We start from the raw sequence: 20,036 nt of genomic DNA on the forward strand, positions 1-20,036 counted from the left end.
AGTGTGTGTGTGTGTGTGTGTGTGTGTGTGTGTGTGTGTGTGCAGATATGTTCTATTCTGTGGAGGATAAAGGACAACCCTGGCTGCCATCTGTCGTATTTTTTTTAACCAATATGGCATTGACTTGGCACTAGCTAACTAGATTAGGTTAGTTGGACAATGAGCCCCAGCAGTCTGCCATCTTTTGTCCCCAGGACTGAGATTACAAGCACACTACTATAGCTGGCTTTTAAAAAAGGGTGTGTGTTGGGGGGAGGCAGTGCTTCTGGGAGATTGAACTCAAGCCCTCATGCTTCTAAGGCAAACAACGGAGAGAGAACCCCAGCCCCACAGATGGTATCTGTTTCTTCACAACTCAGTAAACTCAAGGAAGATTCCAAAGGTCCAGACTTAACATATTAAAAACCTATGAACTGACTTTGTTGACAATACTTCCCCTCTCAAGCGCCTCGAGACTTTTTGGACCAGTTTCCTATCACGATTGGACTGCAGGGTTGGGGTGCACATGGTAACGGTAAGACAGTGACATTTCATGTGCCCAACCTCTTACACACTAAGCCCTCCCATTCAATTCTTTTCTGACACTTTCAAAATTACCTGTGGGCCCAGTGATGCCAAGTCTAATGTCGTGTTTTCAAAGTGACTCAGTTGTACCTCCTTGGTGTCATCGTGCTGGGCTGCTGATGGCTCCTGCAATCTGGGAGCTTGTCCTTTGCTTTCGCCTTGTGTTTGTTTGTTTTTTGTTTTTTGTTTTTGTTTTTTTTGTATCATCTTTCATATCTTCACTTTCAACCATTTTCTCTGTTTCTTCCTCCTGAATCTCAGACTCCCAGGCTTTAGTCTCAGATTTTCATATAATGGTTGTTGTCTTCTTGTCTCCTTTTCTGCTCCTCTCTCAAGAGGGTTTTCAATGTGTCCTCTAAATTTTCTGTTGCATCTCCAACTCCAATCTGCAGGAACGAGTTAACACATTAGGTTTAATGTTGCGATCTCTAGATTTCTGCCATGTTCCTTATGCTCCTAAATGATAAAGCTATTAGCATGTCTGTTCCACTGAATGCTATTGTACCAGATTGCCTAGATCACTGGCACAGATAGGAGGGTTTACAATCAACACACTCCTGCTTTTGGAGAATGTAAATGGTTGCAACCATGGCTGCTTACACAGTGTTCTGGTCTAGTTTCTGTTGCTATAACTAAATACCAGGCTAGGTCATTATGAACTGTAAAGGTTTGTTTGCTTCGTGGTATTTTGAACCTGGAAATGAATAAGCATCTGGTGAAGGGTTCCTGCTCCAACACCCTGGAGGACACCAGAGGAAGTCATCCAGCTCAGACCATTCTTTCTTTTCTTTCAAGACCACCTTCAGGATGTCCTCCAACCTCAAGTATCCCCAAACACTCACCTCCAGGTATCATTAACATATTAATGGGGGTTAAGTTTCCAATATCTTTTAGAAAACAAGCTTACACTGCAAAACCCAGGCAAAGAGTGCCAGGACCTCCAACAGTAACCTCTCTGAACTCCTGAGTCTTACTTACCCAAGCTTACCCAGTGGAAGTACTGCATATGCATTCCACACGCACTGAAGGCTGAAGCATGGTGTTTGTGTGAACATCCATTCTCTCCAGGCAGAAATCTTTGCAAGCCTATTCTGGACCCTTCCAGACTCTGCCTGATGGGTCATTTGCTTCATAATCACAATTGCCTCTAAAGACTGAGTCCTAAAGCACCACAGAATGTATTCGGAGTCACAAGAATGCCCTAAACATTCTGATACCATGGCTTGCTTTGTGCATGCACGTGTGTGTGTGTGTGTGTGTGTGTGTGTGTGTGTGTGTGTGTGAGAGAGAGAGAGAGAGAGAGAGAGAGAGAGAGAGAGATTCTGTTTTCATCAAAAGACATACAAATCACTTCATATTAACATTGCCTTTTTTGTCACGGTGACCAAATTTCCTGACATAGACAACTTAAAGGAATAAAGATTTATTTTGGCTCATGGTTTCAAAGGGCTTAGTTAATCATGGCAGAGAAAGCATAATGGAAAAGTATGTATCATGCTATGGAAGGTCATGATTCAGAGAGCATGACAAAAAATGGTCAGGGAAATTATACTGCCTCATTAGTCACTTTACATGTTGCTGAGACAAAAGCAACTTGCACAAGGGATGGTTTATTTTGGCTCATGGTTCAAGGGTGTGCACAGCCAATCATGTCACAGAAGTCCTGGCAACATTGCATCCCCACTGGGGAAAGCACAGGTTGCTGACTGCTGGGGCCCAGCTCCCTCCTTTTTTCAGTCCTAGCCATGACGTGATGTGATGTCTTACCTGTTAGGGTTTAAAGTGTTAGAACCAATGTTGGGGTTTAAATCTCGACCCGTGTCAGGACAGAACACACCAAGCCAACATGGTTCTACGTGGAGAGGTTTAATGAGAAAAGAAGAGAGGAGAGGAAAGGCTATGGTGGGAAGGGGGGATATAAAGAGAGAAGGGACAGGGAAGAGTGCAGGAGCAGAGGAGAGAACAAAGAGAAAGCAAGAGGGGGGAGAGAGAGAGAGAGAGAGAGAGAGAGAGAGAGAGAGGGAGAGAGAGATAGGGAGAGAGGGAGAGAGGGAGAGATAGGGAGAGAGGGAGAGAGAGGGAGAGGGAGAGGGAGAGGAGTGGGCAAGCAGCCCCCTTTATAGTCAGGCACAGCTGGTTGTTCCCAGGTAGCTGTGGGGGTGGAGCTTAGACAGAATACCAACATTACATTTTAGGGTGGAGCTTTCCACCTCCGTTAGCCTAGTCTAAGAACTTCCTTATGGACATTCCCAGAAGTTTATTTCCATGCCAGTTCTAAATCCCATCAAGTTGGCAATCAGGATTAATCCATCACAGCCCCAAGATCATCCCTACTTCCTCTAAGTTGGCTCTGCCTCCTACAGTTTCTTTAATTTTCCAGAATTGCAAAATGAGACAGGGACATAGCATTCAAACTATGAACTTATCGGAAAGACATTTCCTATCTAAACCATAACGGTGCCTACAACCCTTACCGTCTGTGGTTTCACGTCTTCTATGTGAGCGTGTGGGCATTAAGTTCTTAAGGGCCGCACTATGCTTTCTTACCTCTTGGAAATTATTACAGTTTTTTACTTAGGACTCTGTGTATTAGCTCAATCCCTCTCTATTTAAATTTTCTCTGGCCTTTTAATGTTGTGGATGTATCTTAAACATTTGGTGATGCTTGATTCATGCTTAATGATGGGGAGCTAAAAGGTGGCAGAAACTGTTTGCATGGATAGAACTTGTTGGCTGGTGATCTCTGCTGTTAGCTGAGCTGTTCTTCTTCCTAGCAGGAGTCAGGATGGTCTAGCCTCTGCTCCTAGGAGGTCTATACCCAGTGACTCAGTCAATAGAGGACAGAAGACATTGGGAGGGAAAAAACACAAGTGTTGTAAACATACAGATTTAACTTATTATTCCCTAAGCAAAACCATATAGCACTGTATAAATACCATTTAGCTTGTATAGGTGTTGAAAATAATCTGGAGATAGGTTTTAAATGGGTAGAAGGATGTGTGGAGTCAGACGCAGCAGTATAGCATTTCGAACGAGAGATGGCAGTATCTAAGATCTCGCCCTCTGCAGGGGCTTTGAGAACCAGTCTCCTACACACAACAAGGATAATTGTACACATAAAACATTCACCTGGGAACAGTTTCTCCAGAGAAGAATTCTTTCCTTTTCTCCTTGTAAAGTACTTCCATGTCCACTGAATCCCTGTAACAGGAGTAGTTGCAGGTTTTCAAACAGTCTGGCAACATGTGTATAAGCCTCTTATTCTCAGAGCAGTAAATGTCGGGACAGTCCTTACTCTCAGCTCGCTGCCCCAAAGCCTGTGAGGGTAGGTCTTCTCTGTCTTCCCCAGACAATCTCACCCTATCAACTCCTTCCACCTCCTTACAGCCCGGAGACTGTTCCCTGCTCTAGTATAGACTCACTCAATTCTGTTTCTCTGCCGTATGTGCTCAACCTGTCAGGGCAGTCATAGAACAAGATGCTGTCTCCTCATTCTCTGCTCTCTTCAAATGAGCCTCTCTCTCCATAAATGACACCGTAACCAAGTCCAGGGAACAGAAGAATGGGAAAAAATAGTAACTGTGAGGTTTCTTAACTCACACAGAGTTGGAAATTATTATTCCTGGATGGGAGTTTTCAGTTCACCTTTCTCCATTTCCACCTCTCTGCCTTCTCCACCTGTGTGCATGGGCCTCTGAAACACAAGAATAAGAAGTCTTTTCTTATTTAAATACAGAACCCAAGTAGAATGTTGCATAACTCGCACAGACACACAGACACAGACACAGACACAGACACAGACACACACACACACACACACACACACACACACACACACACACACACCCTCCCATATCAGTCCAAGGTACAACTATTAACATTTTGGTGTATTTCTTTCTATGCTTTCTTCCAATCAAAAATGTTTGAATGATACCATATACAGGTTACACAAAATGCAATTGCTGTGCATGTTGGTTTGCTTTTGAGATAGGGTCTTTCGACCGTCATCCTGACTGTCGTGCAACTCAGTCTGTAGACCAGGTTGACCTCAAACTCACAGAGATCTTCCTGCCTCTACTTCCTGGGATAAAAGACACTCGCCACCATACCCAGCCTGTGCATGTGTTTTAGTATAATATGTTAATAATTCCTTGAGAATTTCATACTGCATACAATGCGTTTTGATCAGTCTTCCATCAACCTTCTTAGCTCCTCCCCCACCTACCTCCATCTCTATTCCTGCCAACTTCAAGCCCATTTATTTTTTAAATATCCTATGCTGTCCAATTTGTGCTGCTTATATACTTGTGGATGTTGGATCATTCTCTGGAACATGACCAACCCATTAGGGGTCATGTCATTAATTAAGCCATTAGCTGTCAATAGTTCCTCAGCTAGGAATGGGGCCTTGTGAGCCCATCTTTCCTCCATGCTGGCATGTTGACTGGCTTTCTCTTGTACAGGTCTTGTGCAGGCAACCATGGATGTTGTGAACTCATGTTTATAGTGGCCCTGTCCTGTCCACAAGACACCGACTCCCTCCAATCATACCTGATCTTTAGCTCTTTCTGCCCACCTTCCTCACCTCTTCCACAATAGACCCTGAGCCTTGTGGGAGAGGGCTGTGATACAGATGTTCCGTTTGTGGCTGAAGACTCCACAGAGAGTTATTCTGTCAACTCTAACCACTTGTGAGTTTCTGTGTTAGCCATCATCTGCTGCGCAAATGAACTTCTTTGATGAGGTCTGAGGATGGCCATGCATGTGTTTCTTATACTTTTAACAAATAGTGAGTGTTTGTATAGACGAATAAGTAGAATTCACATATAAATTTTAATTGATATGTTAGTTATATGAATGTACCATAGTCCATTATTTTTTCATCAAATATTATCATAAATATCACAAAGGCTACCATATTAATACATCACTGTGCTGATCATAGGCACAGAAGTCTATGGAAATCTGAAACAAGGCACACTAATCTGTAACTGTCATCAGTGGCGCCTTTACCACTTATGGCTGACAGTGCATATTAGCATGCTTTCAAATTTCTGACCCCCTGCTAGGGAAGAGTTGCAGAGGCCTTCCTTCATACAGCATGAAGAGATAGCTAGCCAGAAACACACAGAGCGCCAGCACAGCCCATACTTTAGTGAGCCTCTGTGCTTCCTGTTTGCACAGACTCTATGTGCTCTAGAAATTTTTCCAGCCAGGACATTTTGAGGACACAGAACTGACAATGAAAAGTTCTATAATAGTGTTATTATAAACAAACATTAGCCATTAATTACTTGGGGTGCTTCAGATGAAGGTTTCACAATGAGACCAGAGGGTCAAACAAGGATTATAAAAAGCTAAGCATTTTTTTTTTTAGCTTGTCTTGTGATTAAAAACAGAAAGCTCTTTATATACACACTATTAACTCTTTATAGGTAATTAAGGAGGGCTGGCTTCCCTTGAGACCTGATGAGCACATTGGAGAGTCACACCCTCATCTGTCCACTCCAGCAGCCCAGGCCTTTGTCCTCCTGGTGTAACAGAATCTGCATATGAGGCCCATCTGAGACTTGAGTGATGAGGGTCACCAGGAGGGCATGGTTCCCTGCATCTTGGAGGGTGCTGGCTACCATCTTCCATCACACAGGGTCCAGAACAGACTCAGGAGCATTGGTATCAGGCCAGGCTGCCTGTCTTTCTATGAGGCATCTCAGCCGGCAACAAACACTGCCTGGTCTTGCTATTGAGGACTGAATAATTGGCAGAGACTTAAAGGCCTGCTGACTTGCATTTGGTGCACCCATTTGAATTTTAAGTCTTTCATTAGAACACAGAGCACCCCTTTTAAAGACCCAGGTCCCATGATAGTGAAGACTCTTCCTAGAACACCAGGAAGGCTGGTTGGGTCTTCCTGCCTTTCCTCCTCTGACTGTGTTTAAATGAGGTAGTGAGTGCACTCTGGAGCGATTAGGGGAAGAGAAATAAGATGAGTGAGGTTCACTTCACCTTTCAAAGAAACTGTACAACACGTGTAAAAATACTTCCCAGTCCAGATAGATAGCTGCGAATGTGCCTTCTAGGGACTACAAAAAGGAAACCTTGAAACATTGGCCTTTGAATGTGTGGTTCCTGGTGAACTAAGCCAGTCTCAGCCCCAGAAGGTTCTGTAAGCCTTATGGTGGCATGGTTTATCTGTGCCAGGGAGAGGTCTGTCGTGGCTTCAATCCGTCTTTAAGCCCTTATTAAGACAGCATTCATTCATTCATTCATTCATTCATTCATTATTTTTATTCATTTATTCTTTTACAGTGCCACTATTAAGTTCCAGACTCTGGGTAGGATCTGGCTTCTATCCCTAATGAATTGAAATGAAGGGAAGAGAAGGGTGTTGGGTACAGGGAGCACAGGACAGAAAAAGAAGATAAGAAAGTGCACTGTGAGAATTATTAAGGTGGTAATTTGTGCTGGCACCAAAATTGAGATGGGGAAGAACTTATTGAAACTGGTGTAGGGAGTTGGAGTAACAAAAAGGTTCCAAGGACAAGAGTTTGTCTGTGACTTCAATGATGGGGAAGGGATTTTTAGGTAGACTGAGACCTAGTGGAAAAGGCAGAAGAGGCAGGGACTGGAAGACCAGGGAGATGGCTCAGTGGGGAAAAGCATTCATCCTGCAAGTATTAGGTCCTGAGTTCAGATCCCTAGCACCCACATAGAAAGCCAGGCATAGTTGTGTATCCCTGTTGTCTCAGCACTAGGGGACAGAGACAGTGGGTCCAAAGAGGTCCTTGGTTGACCAGCCTTCCCCGAATGGCAAGGTTCCTGGTCAGTGAGAGAGCCTATCTCAAGGCAAAACAGGAACAACAACTGGTGTCTTGTTCTGACTTTCTTACGTGCACATTCAGGCATCTCCACTCACACATTCACATGTGTGCAACACACACACACACACACACACACACACACACACACACTATAAAAAAAGACAGAGGTTAAAAACAAGCTGGGCATGGCAGTGCATCCCTTTAACCCCAGCACTTAGGAGTTAGAGGCAGGCAAACTTCTGTGAGTTCAAGGCCAGTTTGGTTTACACAGCCAGTTCCAGGATAGCCAGAGCCTGAATACTAAGACCATGTTTGATGGCTCCAGTGCCTTTCCCCAAATAAATTAAAGCAGCATGGCGTGTTTCAGGGCTCTATAAGTAGGTATCCTTGAATAGTTGGGGGCATAGGAAATGGTGTAATGAAAGTAAGGCTAGAGAGTAATGAGGGCAAGATGAACATGGGCTGTATCACTGAGGCAATGGGTCCAGTAGCTCTAGCTGGACCCTGGAGCCACTGGCTCGTACATTTCCTCTGGATACTACATTTACATTTTCATCCAGGACTATGGACCAAGGAGGTCTACAAAGAACAGAGAGCATGACACATCTCCTGCCTGACATTGTGAATACACAATGGAGTATGGACAGGCCCTGGTCAAATCCACATATCTGTAGCATATCTCTGGGCTTTGCTTCCACACCACTGTCCATCATTAACTAGCACTCACGGAGTTTGGTTAAGAAGTCACCACATGATCTTTCCATCCAGCCTTCCTTCTGTACTTCATCCTTCAGCAACACCAAAATAGCTGTCATATCATCGTCTCATCTGGGCGTCCTGTGTTCTTACTCTGCATATCTGCTCAACCAGTCTAATGAACTTAATCAAAAGGGGAAATTAGATCACCGTGGCATGAGTTGTTTGAGTAAGATGCTACTGGCTTAGAAGAGAGCTGCTTAATTTGTAAGCACTCAGGTCATTCATTAGTCAGGTAATCTCTTACAGAATTTTGTAGAGGATGGGTGCCAAGCTCATGAGTCTGTATTTGGTAGAGAGGATAGCTTATTGATGGTCATTTAAAAACAGGGCACTTATGTTTTCTTAGTCCTCCTGTGTGATTCTCATGGACCATGAATCTCTCAGGTTATTGACAGTGATCTCCCCTGTTGATCTTCAGCAGGCTGTGGAGTGCTTAGGGCAAGCATCATAGATTTATATACAGCTGTTATGGCATTCTTCCCATCTGAGGGGCTTCCAATCCTTCTATTGGTTTGTTTAGGTCCTTTCAGTAAAATATCCCTGAACCTGACACAGCAGAAAGAGCAAACTGGAGAGATCCATTTATCCCTTTTGTGTGTTTGAACAGGACCTTGCTATGTGTGTCTGGCTGGTCTGGTGCTCATTATGTAGCCTAGGCTGTCCTCAAACTCCCTACAGTCCTCCTGCTTCATCCTCTCACATACTGGGATTATAGATGTCCATGGCAATGCCCAGCTTCAATTATCTTCCTCATTCTCTTTGCTCATATCACTTGAGCAGCTTTTGTGCAGTGTCAAATTCCTCCCAAATTTTGACTTGCTAAAAGCATTCACTCCCAGATTCCATACATTTTTGTTTCAATATTTATCATTCCCCAATATCCAAAGTGCAGCGGACAGTTGATGGCCCCTGAAGCACACATCTGAACTCAGTCTGAGACATAATGGAGATTTAGTGTTTCAGGAATTCTGTCAGGAATAATAGATCATGAGGAAATCTGCAGGGGGCAAGAGTCTTGCAAATCAACCCTGACAGGAGAGAGCCCTTGAACTCATTCACTGCTGTAAAGTCCCTCTTTAGTATGTCTCCTCCTCGGCATTCGTGGACTGAAGGATGGACTCTGGGCTGGGAAGACAGATTACCTCATGGACCTCAGTCTCTTAATTTATAAACAGAGAATTCCACCGAGATGATATCACAGTTCTCTCCAGCTGGAGAGCTATACAGCTGCAGTTGGGTCAGTGATAATCCAAACTCAGAGGCATGGCGCTGTGCACCTTTAATCCCAGTACTTGGGAGGCAGAAGCAGGTGTATCTCTACAAGTTCAAGGCCAGACTGTGCTACATAGTGAGTTCCAGAGTTCCAGGACATTCAGGGCTATGTAGAGAGACCTTGTCTCAAACAAAACAAAACAAACAAAAACACAAACTAAGCAAACAAACAAAAGATCTCATGGGCTAAGCATTCTGCTAGAATCAATTATGAACAGAATCACAGTAGCTGTGATGTTGTTTAACACAGACAAAAATAGCAACTTCATTTGCCAGGTAATATTTTTCAGACATTGTATACTTATCTAAGCCTCGTAGCTACTTTTCATATAGCTGTGATAAAACACCTTGATGAAAGCAAATTAGGGGAAAGGAGACTTATTTTGGCTCACAGATCCAGGCGACAGTCCATTATAGTAAAGGAGTCACGGCAGCTGGGGTTTGAAGAACTGGTCACATTGTGTCCATAACCAGGAAGCACATAATGATGAATGTTGCCCACTTTCTTCTTTAAAAAGTGACTTACTGGTTTTTATGTGTGAGTGCCTTTCCCGAATATAGGTATGTGTACTATACACATGCTGTGCCTTCAGAGGCCAGAAGACAGCATTAGAATCCCTCAAACTGGAATTGTAGACTGTTGGAACCTATCATGTGGGTGCTAGGAATCAAATCTAGGTCTTCCACAAATGCATCAAGAGCTCTTAACTTCCGAGCCATTTTTCTCACCCCATTTTCTCTTTTTGATACAGACCCATTATAGGGAATGGTGCCACCTACAGTAGGCAAGTTTTCCTACTTCAGTGAATGTAATTATGATAATCCCCCACAAGAATAGCCAGAGGCCCACCTCCCAGGTGATTGTAGATCCCATCAATTTGACCAGCACACTAAGGTCATTGAATTATTAACAATAAGAGGCAAAGTAAAAATTCAAAGACTGATCATTCTATATATCATTAATTCTCAATATACTTAATTTGATACCTGCTCCCAGTAGATATTTGGCATTAACTATTTGATCCTGGATATCTGGAGATATTTTGGGTTGTCATCTGTATGGGGTTGCTGCTGTCAGTTACTGAGTAGAATCCTTGATGTAAAAGAGAAGACAGAATGAGTTAGATATGAATAAAGGCTTTATAATGTTGTTTGGTTGTAAAAAGTCCTCCTTGGGCTCATGTATTTGAATGCTGGATCTCAGCTGTTGACGGCAGAGTAAGAAGTTGTAAGACTCTATAGGAGGTGGGACTTCTCTGAACAAATTGATTGTGAGTAGCACTGAGTTTGTGGAAGAACAAATCCATTTAATCATACTGGTGCCCGCCTCCTTCCCGCTTTCCTGGCAAATGGCATAGCAAACATCTACAAGATTTAAAGTATTGCTAATTGTCGTTTTTATTGTTTGCACCAGGACTGGTATCGCCTGACTGCCACCTGGTAGTGAATGACCTCAGAGATAGCTTCTTGTTCCATTTGATTTTTAACATCATTTCAGAGACAGGTATGGAGGTGCACGCCTGTGATTCAAGTACTTAGGAAGCTGAAAGAAGAGGATCCCGAGTTTAAGAACAGGTTGGATTACATAACAAGATTGAGGCTAGCCCAGGCTGTACAGTAATTCCCTCTCTCAAAACAACAACAGCAAAGTCAGTTCAGAAGGCACTCCACATTCCCGTGTGAGAATTAATTATTGTCTGCATGTTGTGGATGATCCAGAGAAAACAAGGCTTGGGGTGTGAATCAAACGGGATAAAGTACAAGGCTGTACAAATGATGAACTTCTGTAAGACCAAGGGCAGGTGTAGTTTTTATGAGTATCACATTGGCTGGCGTTGAAGTAGCCATTCCACCCTTAGGAGCTGTGTGACCTTGGGACATATCAGCTTCTGTTTCCTCTCTGGTAATCTTGAGATGATTTGTATAAGACGCAAATAAAGCATAAAGTACCTTATGCAAATTAACCCCTTGTTATGTATTTGTAACGGTGCCACGTAACCATTGTATTTGCTCTCAGGTGACCCATGTTCTACTTAAGATTGAAATTACCAGGGAGAAGTGATCCGTAAGTCATAGATTTAGTGACAAACAGGAACTCTTGACCTAGTACACAGAAAAGAGATTTATAAAAGGCTAGTTGAAAAAGTCATGAAATGACCGAGAGTGCTAAAGGTTATGCCTCTAGGACTAAGACTTAAGCACACTGCAGAGATGCCTGGTGGAGACTGTACAGCCAGGCAAAGTCACCAGCTCCATGCATGGACACAGGATCTGGTGGTTGTCCCTAATGTCTCAGTCCTGGTACCTCTAGGAATGTGTACGCCATGAGCATCGTTGCCAGAATAGGCTTCATGGAACCCCTTTTTGATGTCATTAACCTCCAAAAAAGTCCTTTTATCTGTTTAATGGATTCTGATTAATGGAGTCCTGTGTCTGGGTCTTAGCAGCAAGGGAAACTGGAACAGCCTTTCTTATGAGTTAGATGAGGCTAAGAAACAGAGAATTCTCGGAGCTGGATTAGGTGTGCAAATTAAAATATATGGTTGTCAAGCAAGTGAAAGATCTGTATGATAAGAACTTCAAGCCTCTGAAGAAAGCAATTGAAGAAGACCTCAGAAGATGGAAAGATCTCTCATGCTCATGGATTGGCAAGATTAATATAGTAAAAATGGCCATTTTACCAAAAGCAATCTACAGATTCAATGCAATCCCCATCAAAATACCAATCCAATTCTTCAAAGAGTTAGACAGAACAATTTGCAAATTCATCTGGAATAACAAAAAACCCAGGATAGCTAAAACTATCCTCAACAATGAAAGGACTTCTGGGGGAATCACTATCCCTGAACTCAAGCAGTATTACAGAGCAATAGTGATAAAAACTGTATGGTATTGGTACGGAGACAAGCACATAGACCAGTGGAATAGAATTGAAGATCCAGAAATGAACCCACACACCTATGGTCACTTGACTTTTGACAAAGGAGCCAAAATCATCCATTGGAAAAAAAGATAGCATTTTCAGCAAATAGTGCTGGTTCAACTGGAGGTCAGCATGTAGAAGAATGCAGAACAATCCATTCTTATCACCCTGTACAAAGCTTAAGTCCAAGTGGATTAAGGACCTCCACATCAAACCAGATACACTCCAACTAATAGAAGAAAAAGTGGGGAAGAATCTTGAACACATGGACACTGGAGAAAATGTCCTGAACGAAACACCAATGGCTTATGCTTTAAGATCAAGAATCGACAAAGGGGATCTCATAAAACTGCAAAGCTTCTGTAAGGCAAAGGACACTGTTGTTGGACAAAACAGCAACCAACAGATTGGGAAAAGATCTTTACCAATCCTACAACTGATAGAGGCCTTATATCCAAAATATACAAAGAACTCAAGAAGTTAGACCGCAGGGAAACAAATAACCCTATTAAAAATGGGGTTCAGAGCTAAACAAAAAATTCACAGCTGAGGAATGCCAAATGGTTGAGAAACACCTAAAGAAATGTTCAACATCTTTAGTCATAAGGGAAATGCAAATCAAAACAACCCTGAGATTCCACCTCACACCAGTCAGAACGGCTTAGATCAAAAACTCAGGTGACAGCAGATGCTGGCGAGGATGTGGAAAAAGAGGAACACTCCTCCATTGTTGATGGGATTGCAGACTGGTACAACCATCCTGAAAATCAGTCTGGAGGTTCCTCAGAAAATTGGACATTGCACTACCTGAGGACCCAGCTATACCTCTCCTGGGCATATACCCAAAAGATGCTCCAACATGTAACAAAGACACATGCTCCACTATGTTCATAGCACCCTTATTTATAATAGCCAGAAGTTGGAAAGGACCCAGATGCCCTTCAACAGAGGAATGGATACAGAAAATGTGGTACATCTACACAATGGAATATTACTCAGCTATCAAAAACAATGACTTTATGAAATTCATAGGCAAATGGATGGAACTGGAAAATATCATCCTGAGTGAGGTAACCCAATCACAGAAAAACACACATGGTATGCACTCATTGATAAGTGGCTATTAGCCCAAATGCTTGAATTACCCTAGATGCCTAGAACAAATGAAACTCAAGATGGATGATCAAAATGTGAATGCTTCACTCCTTCTTTAAAAGGGGAACAAGAATACCCTTGGCAGGGAATAGAGAGGCAAAGATTAAAACAGAGACTGAAGGAACACCCATTCAGAGCCTGCCCCACATGTGGCCCATAAATATACAGCCACCCAATTAGACAAGATGGATGAAGCAAAGAAGTGCAGACCGACAGGAGCCAGATGTAGATCGCTCCTGAGAGACACAGCCAGAATACAGCAAATACATAGGCGAATGCCAGCAGCAAACCACTGAACTGAGAACGGAACCCCCGTTGAAGGAATCAGAGAAAGAACTGGAAGAGCTTGAAGGGGCTCGAGACCCCAGATGTACAACAATGTCAAGCAACCAGAGCTTCCAGGGACTAAGCCACTACCTAAAGACTAAACATGGACTGACCCTGGACTCTGACCTCATAGGTAGCAATGAATATCCTAGTAAGAGCACCAGTGGAAGGGGAAGCCCTTGGTCCTGCCAAGACTGAACCCCCAGTGAATGTGATTGTTTGGGGGGAGGGATGTAATTTGGGGAGGATGGGGATGGGAACACCCATATAGAAGGGGAGGGGGAGGGGTTGGGGGATGTTGGTCCGGAAACCGGGAAGGGGAATAACATTTGAAATGTAAATAAGGAATACCCAATTTAATAAAGATGGGGAAAAATATGGTTGTTTTGTTTGGTTATTTTTGTCTTGTGGAGTTTTGTTATTTATTTATTTATTTATTTATTTATTTATTTATTTATTTATTGTTAATTACACATTTTGTTGATGATACAGGGTCTCCCAAGCTGGCTCGGAACTCACTATGTAGCCCAGACTGGTATCAAATGCAGAGCAATACGCTTACCTCAGCCACCTGAGTGCTGAAATCACAGGTTTGAGGCTCCACAGGTGGTTCTGGGTTTTTGTTTTTTGTTTTTGGTTTTTGTTTGTTTGTTTGTTCATTTGTTTTGTTTGTTGGTTTGGTTTTTGTTGTTGTTTTGGGGTTTTTGTGGGGTTTTTTTGTTTGTTTGGTTGGTTGGTTTTTGGTTTGGTTTTGGTTAGGCTCTCACTGTTTAGCTGGCCTTCAGCCCATCGTCTGCCTACCTTAGCATCTCAGGTGTTAAGATCATAGTTGTGCACTACCATGGTCAGCCTTGGATGCCTAGATTTCTTTAAAGATTTATTTATTTATTATATATAAGTACACTGTAGCTGTCTTCAGACATACCAGAAGAGGACATCAGATTTTATTACAGATGGTTGTGAGCCACCATGTGGCTACTGGGATTTGAACTCAGGACCTCCGGAAGGGCAATCAGTGCTCTTAACCACTGAGCCATCTCTCCAGTCTGATGTCTAGATTTTTAAAGAATACAATTATTCCAATATTTTCAGGAAAAAGTAAGGAAACAAAAACTATACTCAGGGGCACTACCATTTACTAGTTATCTTAGCAAGAATCCCACTGACATCTGGTCCTCAGGTACCTCCAATATCACCCTTCACTGGTATCTTACCCAGGATGGTTCCCTCCTCCCTGGTTTCAGTCTATCCTTTCTCACCTCAGCTGCTGACAGGGTCACCTACTGGTCTCCTCACCATAGTGCCTGGAATTCCTTGGTTCTTCCTTCTCTAGAACATAAGCATGTAAGGGGCATGATTTCAGGGCTCACTGAGTTACTCCTGTCAGGCTTGTAGCTACAGTACGGAGTGACAACAGGACAGGGAGCAGCTTGCTTTGCTCCAACTTCCCTTGTAAAGGTCAGAGGACAATTTCATTTTCTATTGCCTTTGAGGCGGGGTCTCTCTGTTGTTTTTCTGCCATGGATGCTGGTCTAGCTGGCTCATGAAGTTCAAGGGATTCTCCAGTCTCAGCCTGCCATCTCCCCATAGCAGTGTTGGGATTACAAGCGCATGTAATACACATTCACCTTTTACATGAGGTCAGGAGGTTTGAACTTGGGTCATCACACTTACCCAGCAAGCACTTCTACCCACTAAGTCACACCCTTAGCCCTCAGTTTTGTCTTTTAAAGCCTGAAGTTTATGAAGTTCATAAATTTTAGCAGCTATCACCAAATTGCAACTCTCTTCATAGTCAACCACAGATTTTGTCAGACCAGAGGGAAAATAATTTTTTGAGTGGATGTGGGAATTAATTATCTGGTAGCCAAGAATTAAGTACAGGATCAGGTTAAATGAGTCTGTTCATTTTAGTTCATACCATTAAGCTTTGCTATTCAAAAAATAAAAATGGTACATTTTGCTGATAAAGTGGATACCTGAGGACTTGAATAGGAGGGTTGTGTATATCTTTGTACATTTAAATCGCAAAGAAGTATAACTACTTTTAAAATATAATATAGATGTCAAGACAGGCAAACCTGTGATATAATTCTAAGGAATCTAGTAAATCTTTATATGAAGACATTTGTTATTTGCCAAAGAACAGAAGGAGGAAGAGGAAAAGCAACCTAGCAACATGAAACATGACACAAATAGATTTCTTTTTTCTATAACAGCTGCAAGAATTCTCTTGATGCCAGACAGATCGGAGGGCAAGGGCAGTGTGTCGCTAGCCTTGAAGAGCAACGAACTGATTAGGGAGGTACAAAGGCTGCAAAGGGCAAGTCAGGTGACAGACTGGTGTGGGAGGTGAGGTGAGAGCAAGATGATGGGTCATAAGAATCTCAGATGACTTCAGGATAGGCCTGCAGCTAGTCCCTCAGCTAAGCAATGGGGGATGACATGGCCATCTGCTAGGGACAGAACACAAGGAGCAGAAGCACAAATCCGTCTAGCCCTTCTGAGCTGGCAGTGACTTGATGAAACCCTGACTTGCATGGTATTTGCTCCTCTCCAAATCTTGTCAGCTTCTTGAGGGACAGCCACCTGGAGCTCTGTGCCAGCTGCAGATAGACATATACTGAAGTCTTCCTCACTGGACTGACGGCTGGTGGCTTGTCACCTCCCACAGAGAGGGAAGACTGTAGCAGCAGCTGGGGCTGCAGCCTGACAGGACACACACACAGGAAGAAACAGAAGCACGTAGGAACACTGAGGGATCGTGGAAATACCAGATGCTGTGTGACTCCAGGCAATTCTTGTCCCTCTCTGACTCTAAATTCAGTATCCACAACTTTGGTAGGGAGATAAATGGGGGTGTTTTAAGGGTTTCACATGATACATACAGAAATTATTCTCAAATAATAGAATCTTGTGGTGGTGGGGGGAGTAAAGAAACTGACATTTATGGTTGAAAGAACCAAAATTCTTTATCTTCCCTTGACTCCTTTCAAGGAAGATCTGGAGGTCGAATGCATGTTTTTCTGGGGAAGTTTTATTCTACTTGAATTGACTCAGAGTATCTTTATAGGGGATATTGGCCCTCAGAGGAGAATGTACTGTACCACAATAATGTCAAGGTTAATATTTCACAAGTAGGGTCAAACCCATCTGAAATGGGTGAATGCCAGGTTTTAATGGACTGTGTGGTCTTCAAGGGAAAACAGTTTTTGTTCAGATATTTGCCTTTTCCAATGGCTTTCAACCTTCCCAATGCTGCCACCCTTTAATACAGTTCCTTTTGTGTTGTGTTGAGCATCAACCATAACACTAGTTTGTTGCTACTTACTATAGCTTTGTTACTGTTGTGAATTGTAACGCAAATATCTGAGGTGCAACCCCTTGACGGGGTCTCAACCCACAGGTTGAGAACCACTGTTTTAGATTGCTCACAGGAGAAAAAGCACTCCGTTACTACAGGCAGACAGAAAGCTGGCTAAAGCTTAGAGCTCACCCTTCCATCTCACGTGAGGGAAAGCTGTTCTTCTTACATGAATGTGAACCTCTTTGGAAGAGTCCAGTAAGAGAGTAAGGTGGGAACCTATTGAACCAGAATAAGAGTCAGGACCATATCCATATAGGTTAAAGTGCAACACCTTCCTGCCATAGTATCAGGGGAGACATTCTGGGCCCTGGGTGCCTCTGGTCCCTTCTCTGAAATTCCTTCCATGTAGGCCCCAGACATGCATGTGCACACACACACACACAAACACACACACACACACACACACACACACACACACAAAGCTGCTATCACTCCATGCATTAACATCTCCCTTCCAACCCAAAACCTGAGTATGGACTTCCCTCAGGAAATGGGGTAATACAACACCTTCCCTGGTCCTGCCTGTACTGGCTCAGGAAAGAGGGCTGTGAGCTGCCCCTACCTGGAAAGCTCCCAAAAATGATTTCAAGGCAGTTCTAAAGGCATATGACAGTGAGTGGCTTGCCCCTCATGGCTCCTTATGGCCTCTGCAAAGACCACCAATGCATGGAGAGGACACATTCCCAGGAATTTCTAGAATGCAGTTCTTGAGGAGCCCCACAGAAAAGGGGATACGTTGTAAGCATTTGGCAAAGGGAGCAAAAAGCAGCCCCCTGGTGTTTAGATTGCTCCCCTCTGTCAGAAGTCTTAGGCCTCCTCTCCTGCGCCTCACTGCTGCCTGCTGTTCCAGATGCTAGTCACAAGTGTGTCTGGAAGGCCAAGCGGTGACCGGTAGTAACCCAGCTGCACATGATGGTGGCCAGCTGCCAACTGGCGGCCTCACTGGCCTCTTAGCATGGCAGCTCTCCAGCAAGCCCTGCTCCTACACTGTCCTAAGAGGATGATGAGTGCAGGACCTTTACACGCAACCAGCCTCTAATGCCCACCCAAATGACGAACGAAGGCCAAACAAGACTTCCTAAAAGACTCCAGGTCTTAAGCCAGATGGTACACCTAAACTAGAGGAAACACGCAAAGCTGCTTACTCACCTCCTGGCCAGAGCCTCCAAACAATAGCTCAGAAGGCTTTTTAGCATGCACAGTATCATTTTTGTCTCTTACCAAACCCACAGGAGGGTTCTGCCCACTCACACCCTGGGCACACTGCTCAACTTCTCTGTCTTCAGTATATCCCTCTAAAGTGAGCAAAAGTAGTAGACCGGTGTCACTTTCTAGCTGTGTGTCCTTGGACAATCTATTTAATTGACTTCAATTTTTTTCATTCATCAAGTAAGGTTAAAAATAGACCAACCTCATGGGACAGGTAATAAAATTAAGTGAGTTGATTCACATGGCAGCACTTAGAGCAATGTCTGGCTTCCAGAAAGTACAGAAGATGCCAGAAATGATAACTACTTCCATTGTTTCTTGTAGTCGTGCAGTGGTTAAAGGAGATTAATATGACAACATCTGCCATTTTCATTGCATATTGACCACAGTGTTCTCATGCTGGGCTCAGTCTTTCATAGGAAGTACATCACAGACAATATTAAGTACGCATGAGTTACTGTCTAGCACATAGATAGCCACTATCATTCTTTCTCCTTCTCTTCCCCTTTCTACAAAACAGAAAATAGTTCAAAGGCTCAGTGACTTGCTCAAGGCTATAGTGTTACAAGGTAAACAGTGCTTACGCTTGCGTCCTGGTGTTCTAGAGAACAGATCGCCGATACCACAACCTTGCATTCTCTTGGCCTCTTCCTTCTGCTTGACCCTGGGCATCTGGTCCACAGCAAACTGGCTTCCCTTCAAAGAATTTGCCAGGGACGCATCTGTTACAATATCCCTAGGTCGTCTGCCTGCAGCTGTCTTCAGTCTGTGCTGTGAAGGACTGAGCGTGCTTCCTCATGGCCTTTTCCCTTCAGGATCCGAAATGTAAGCTCCAGTTGCTAGAGCTAGGGAATGAGGAGGGGAGAATCCATCCCCAGGTACAAACTGCACCCTACATCCATGTGTGCCTTCTTCAAGAGCGAAGAACGTAGGTGTTGGTTGCTCTCAGCCCTAGATCCAGACCTATCCTTACACCTCGATATCACTGTGCTGAGATTTTTATGATGGATTTTTCCCAGAATAGATCTCCAAATCCTTTCTGAGACGAGAAGATTCGGTCTACAACTACAGCAGCCAGCTGAGGGGTGGCAGATGCCGAGCCTGCGTGGAAGCTATCAAAGACTGAAGACTGTAGTTTGAGCTGTGGACAAGTGACTTCCTTCTAGGACCCAGTATCCTCCTCTCTCTTTTTTTTTTTTTTTTGGTTCTTTTTTTCGGAGCTGGGGACCGAACCCAGGGCCTTGCGCTCCTTGGCAAGCGCTCTACCACTGAGCTAAATCCCCAACCCCCAGTATCCTCCTCTCTAATGGTGTGATATCAAGACTTTTCTTTCAGGGTTGCTCTGGGGACCCAATGAGAGAATTGGTGTCTTAGTGCTGGACCTACAGTCAGGCACAAAAGCAGGAGAAGGGCCGGTAGGCTCCAGCTCACTGACTAACTGAAATCCCAGAGCTGAAAGCAGCCACATGGCATGCAATGATGGGAGAACCCAGGAACTAGAATAAGACAATGTGAGTCTCGGGTTGTCATTGAAGAATAGAAGCATTTACCTAGTACATGTGGTTCCAACTCAGAGGACATTTTTACCAAGTCTTTACAACCCTCACTTACCACAGAAGACAGAGACACCGCATGACAA

General features: G+C 43.6%; 1 long non-coding RNA gene across 2 annotated transcripts in view; it reads right to left on the reverse strand.

Moving 5' to 3' along the window:
* The window catches only part of LOC134478971 (uncharacterized), a 46,380-nt gene extending 26,801 nt beyond the window's left edge, over window positions 1-19,579 (reverse strand). Inside the window, exons 1-4 of one of the 2 annotated variants that reach the window (XR_010051807.1) lie at window positions 18,982-19,579; window positions 4,165-4,258; window positions 3,694-3,765; window positions 598-950 (exon numbers count right to left, since the gene is read on the reverse strand). This is a non-coding gene — a long non-coding RNA (uncharacterized LOC134478971). Of the gene's footprint in view, window positions 1-597; window positions 951-3,693; window positions 3,766-4,164; window positions 4,259-10,403; window positions 10,521-18,981 lie in introns of those variants that run through there. The other variant, XR_010051806.1, reaches the window with a different exon arrangement.
* Window positions 19,580-20,036: the final 457 nt, after the last annotated feature.

This window comes from Rattus norvegicus, chromosome 5 (genome assembly GCF_036323735.1).
Source record: "Rattus norvegicus strain BN/NHsdMcwi chromosome 5, GRCr8, whole genome shotgun sequence".
NCBI lineage: Eukaryota > Metazoa > Chordata > Mammalia > Rodentia > Muridae > Rattus > Rattus norvegicus.